Source organism: Lolium perenne, chromosome 4 (assembly GCF_019359855.2).
Source record: "Lolium perenne isolate Kyuss_39 chromosome 4, Kyuss_2.0, whole genome shotgun sequence".
NCBI lineage: Eukaryota > Viridiplantae > Streptophyta > Magnoliopsida > Poales > Poaceae > Lolium > Lolium perenne.
The window spans coordinates 102661751-102667750 of NC_067247.2; positions in this window are offsets into that span (position 1 = coordinate 102661751).

A 6000-nucleotide genomic window follows, 5' to 3' on the forward strand; every position below is an offset into this window, starting at 1 on the left:
GAGGGGCCCGCGCGGCCCTATGGTGTGGCGGCCTCGGTCGGCCTCCGACGCCCTCCTTCGGACTACTTATTGCCTTCGACCTAAAAACGCACGGGGAGAAGTCGAAGTCGCCAGAAAGCCTCCAGAACGCCGCCACATCGCGAAACTCCGTCTCGGGAGCCAGAAGTCTCCGTTCTGGCACTCCGCCGGGACGGGGAATTGGAGGAGATCATCGCCATCATCACCACCGACGCCTCTTCATCAACCAGCCATGTTTCCCCCATCCATGTGTGAGTAATTCCCCCGCTGTAGGCCGAAGGGGATGGTAGGGATTGGATGAGATTGGTCATGTAATAGCATAAGATTGTTAGGGCATAGTGCCTAGTGTCCGTAATTGGTACTTTGATGATATTGTTGCAACTTGTTATGCTTAATGCTTGTCACTAGGGCCCGAGTGCCATGATCTCAGATCTGAACATGTTATTGTTTCATCATGATATTCATTGTTTATGATCTTACCTACAAGTTGTATACACATGTCGCTGTCCGGAACCAATGGCCCCGAAGTGACAGAAATCGGGACAACCGGAGGGGATGGTTGTGATGTGAGGATCACATGTGTTCACGGAGTGTTAATGCTTTGCTCCGGTACTCTATTAAAAGGAGTACCTTAATATCCAGTAGATTTCCTTGAGGCCCGGCTGCCACCGGCTGGTAGGACAAAAGATGCTGTGCAAGTTTCTCATTGCGAGCACGTACGACTATAATTGGAACACATGCCTATTGATTGCTTTGTACTTGGACACCGTTTTATTATTATCTGCAAATGCCCTGCTATAATTGTTACATGAGTTTCTCTCATCCATGCAACGCCCGTTATCCGTCCCCGTGCCTACAGTATTTTAATCCTGCTGTTTACTAAAATCACTACTGCTGTCTCTGTTACTCTGCTGTTGTTATTTCACTATCCGCATCGCTATAAAGCTGTTACCTCGATAAACTCTTGCGAGCAAGTCTGTTTCCAGGTGCAGCTGAATTGACAACTCCGCTGTTAAGGCTTTCAAGTATTCTTTGTCTCCCCTTGTGTCGAATCAATAAATTGGGTTATACTACCCGCGAAAACTGCCGCGATCCCCTATACTTGTGGGTTATCAAGACTGTTTTCTAGCGCCGTTGCCGGGGAGCATAGCTTTATTTGGAAGTTCACTTGGATTGATATTGTTCGCTGCAAATTCTCCATCATGGGTAAACCTCGCGATTCTAAAGTCGCCATATTACCATCCACTACAAGAAAAGGTACAACTCTGAGTACCTCTGCTATTCTTGATTCACCATCTGTGATAAGTCAACTTGTTTCACCGCCACAAGCTTCTCTTGGTGGTACTTCTGCTGAATCTGAAAATTCTCATAATATTGATAATGTTTCTGCTGTGCTTGATGATAGTGGTTCATTGGGATCCTTTCTAGATGCTACAATTGCTAGGTCTAGACAAATTGAAAATGTTGAAACTCCTAATGAAAATGTCACTACACCTGTTAATTCACCTAAACTTGATTATTCTAGTGATGATCCTGATGAAGATTATGTGGAGCTTAATGATGATTTTATTAATAGATGCAATGCTACTGCTGATGCAAGAAACATTAAAAAGTTTCTCACATAATATACTGTTAGACATAAGCTATCACCTGATCCTAAATTTGCCACATCTCCTATATGCATTAAGGATAAAGATTATGATTTTTCTCTTGATCTATCTCATATAGCTATTGTAGAGAAAGCACCCTTTTGTGGTACTGAAAAAGAAAGTGTTGTAGAGCACATGATTGAACTTTCTTCTATGAGTAGCTTGTTTTCTGATGATGACAAGATGCGTACTTACTTTGTCATTAAAATTTTTCCTTTCTCATTAAAGGATGATGCTAAAACTTGGTATAATAATTTACCTCCTGGTTCTATTAAAAGTCCAACTGATTTGCGTGATGTTTTCTTTCGGAAGTACTTTCCTGCTAGTGCTCAACATATTGCTCTACAGAAAATTTATAGGTTTGACCAGGGAGATGAAGAGAAATTGCCTGAGGCATGGGCAAGATTTTGTTCTCTTATCAGAGCTCGACCTGGACATGATTTAGAAAAGAATGATCTACTTGATATATTTTATAGTGGACTAACCATTGAATCTAGAGCATATTTGGATAGTTGTGCTCGTTGTGTTTTCAGGAAAAGAACTTCAGACGTAGCTGAAGAATTATTGGCTAGAATAAGCCGGAATCATGATGATTGGAATACACCTGAACCAACTCCCACGCCAATATTGAAGAAGAGGGGTTTAATTGAATTGAATGATGAAGATATAAGGGAAGCTAAGAAGTCTCTCAAGGAGAAAGGTATTAAATCCGAAGATGTGAAGAATCTACCTCCCATAGAAGATATATGTGAGATAATTCCCCCTTCACCCATGATTGAGGTAAACTCCCTTCAACGCTTTACTAGGGAAGATATTCCATATTCAAAACCTCCTGCTCAATGCTTAGATGAGTTTGATAATTATATTGTTAAACAAGAAAATTTTAATATGAGAGTAGAGAATCATCTAATGGAAAATTCTCAAGCTATTAGCAATTTGCATGATATTGTGGAGAGAACCTCCAATGATGTTAAGATGCTTGTTAAACATTTTCAAATGATTCAAACTCAAATTGATCAACTCACTAAAGTGCAAAATGACTTGCTAAATAATAATTCTAAAGAGAAGCATGCTTATGAAGTAACAACTAGAGGTGGTGCCTCTACCCAGGATCCTCTATATCCTGAAGGGCATCCCAAGAGAATTGAACAAGATTCTCAACGCATTGAACCTAACGCTCCTTCTAAGAAGAAAAAGAAGAAGAAACATAAAAATGTTGTAGAATCCTCTGAACCTGCTAATGATCCTAATAGTATTTCTATTTCCGATGCTGAAACTGAAAGTGGTAATGAACATGATAATGATAATGATAATGATAAGAATGGTGCCTCTGATAAAGAAGAAGTTGAAGATGAATCTGAAAAGCATGCTAAAAATAAAAAGTATACTAAAGAAGATCTTATTGCTAAGAAACATGGTAATGAAAGAGAACCTTGGGTGCAAAAGCAAATGCCTTTTCCTGCTAAGAAATTAAAATCAAAGGAAGAAGAACACTATAATAAATTTCGTGATTGGATGAAACATTTATTCTTGCAAATCCCTTTGACTGATGCTATTAAATTGCCTCCTTATTCAAAGTATATGAAATATATTGTTACTAACAAAAGGAAAATCCCCAATGAGGAAATTTCCACTATGCTTGCTAATTACTCTTTCAATGGAAAAGTGCCGAAGAAGCTGGGCGACCCAGGTATACCTACTATTCCTTGTTCTATTAAGAATAATTATGTTAAAACTGCTCTATGTGACTTGGGAGCCGGTGTTAGTGTTATGCCTTTTTCTCTTTATAAGAGACTTTATTTAGATAAGTTGATACCTACTGATATATCTTTGCAAATGGCTGATAAATCTACTGCTATTCCTGTTGGTATATGTGAGGATGTTCCTGTTCAAGTTACTAATAACTGCTTGATATTAACTGATTTTGTTGTGTTGGAAATGCCCGAAGATGATAATATGTCTATTATTCTTGGGAGACCTTTTCTTAACACCGCAGGGGCTGTTATTGATTGCAATAAAGGAAAGGTTACTTTCAATGTTGATGATAAGGAGCATACCGTTTATTTCCCCAAGAGGATTGATAAAGTATGTGGAATCAATACTATTTCTAATGTGAGAACTATCAAAATTGGAACTATTGATTGTCCTATATATGAGCCTAAAGAAGGTTATCAAAATCTTATGATCGGATCCATATCAATACAATTCAAGGTAACATGATTGATTTGAGGTTTATTTCTTCATATGCTATGTAAAATTTATTTGGTGGCAAGACTTGATCAACCTTGTTAACAAATACCTTTTATATGCATAGAGGAGGTAAACAACATCTCTTTCTTCCTCCACTTGCTTTACTTGCTGTAGCACTTTTGATTTGCAAAGTTCCTTAGTTAATTAGATATTTCAAAAAAATTCCTGGCCAGTAATAATAAACTTAATGCCCAGAAATGTGCATTTTTCAAAGTTTTCAAAAATTCACAAAAATTATACCGTTGGTCCTATTTTTCGAAAACGCACCTGGGAGCACCTGGGGATGACCTGTGGGGCACCCCAGGGTGGGACCCCACAGGCCGGCGCGGCCTGGAAGGGGGGCGCGCCACCCTGGCGTGTGGGTCCCCCTTTACCCCACTTCAGCATCTCTTTCTCCCAGACTCTTCTCTCTCCCGAAAAAATCAACACCAGCTTCCTCTCACTCGCGTTTTTGCTCAAGAGCTCAGGATTTTTCGATCTCTTTGCTCAGCCCAGATTTCTGTCTGAAATTTGGCACATTTGTTCTCCGGTATGTGACTCCTCCGCCTATCCAAGTAGAATTTTGTTTGGTTGAGTATATCTTGAATATTTTGCTGCTGTAGGTAACATGTTTAGTGAGCTTGCATGCTTGTTCTAAGTTGTCTAAACTAGTTTTGATGCATGATTAGCACTCTAGCAAGTTCCTATAGTAGTTCCCCTTGATTATATGTCACGAAATCAAATTTTATATTGTATGTTGAAAAGTTTCAGAAAAGGAGGATGAAGAACTTCAACTTTGGAGAATTGTTCAAGAGAGGGACAACCAGCACCGGAAGGCCATCTAGGACCGCCACCCGACTTAGGCGATCCTACAATGAGGATATCATCGCGCCAAGCTTCGCGCCCGAGGAAGACAATGGGGCTCATAATGCTTCGTCCTTCCCATGTTATGATTTTCTGAGAAATGCAGGGATATTGGATGATTTCTTCACCCTTGTCAACAGGGCGGGCTTAGCCGCCTACGTGGGAGATGAAAGGGAGCAATACTACATGCTCACCAAAATCTTCGTCGAGAGCTTCAAGTTCCACAACAAGCAATATGGACCGACAGTTGCATTCAGGATCTATGGTAATCCTATTACTATGGAATTGGAAGAATTTTGTGTTGCATTGGATATTGCCCCTGTAGGTACAGCAAGGAGGATTGATGACAACCCCCGGGATCTATTGGAGCTCTATCGAGGGATCACCGATGATGATTGTTGCACCATTCAGCGTGGCAAGATAAGAAACTTCCAACTCCCCGCCATTAAGTATTTTGCCTATTACATTGCTACTAGCATTCTTGGTAGGGAGAACACTAGCAATATTTCTAGCTACCATCTTGCTTTCTTGAACGCTGCATTTACTGGACAGACACCATATCATCTTGGTTCTCTTATTGCTCGCCGCCTGTCTAACAGGGGACCTATTTTTGGAGGAACTATTGCATTGCGCATTTTAACACATTTAAGACTTCCTCTTGATTCTAATGATGTGCCATTAACCCCTAGGAGACTTGATATTGCTGCTATGAAAAGCCATCATTTTGTTACTGCTAATTCCACTTTAGATAATATGGTCTATAGAATGTTGTTTCTTGTGAGGATGAGAAGGAAATCCCTCTTCCCCAGCAAGATTTGTTCAGCATTGACAGGGAACCATGGTCGCGCACTAAGGAGGAGGTGGAGGAAAAGATAAAGATACAAGACTTCCACCAGCAGCATGACTCCGAGGACGCCGAGCCCTCCTACGACTACACCGTCACGTATCCGGGTGCTTCTTCTAGCACATACCCGGAATATGATCCATCTTCATCGTACTACGGAGATGCAACTTCATGGCCTCGATGGGATTGAACTCCACTTATGCCAAAAGCCTAAGCTTGGGGGGGTATATCGGCATCACTCATTCTTTGCATATTATGATTGCTGGATACTTGTATATACTTGTTTAGTTTGTTTGAGTGGTTTTCTAATAAGAGGAAGATGATATTTGGGGAAGTGCTGCCTGAAAACAGATTCTGGACTGTTACCGAAAAAATTCTCAAAAATAACCAGAACGA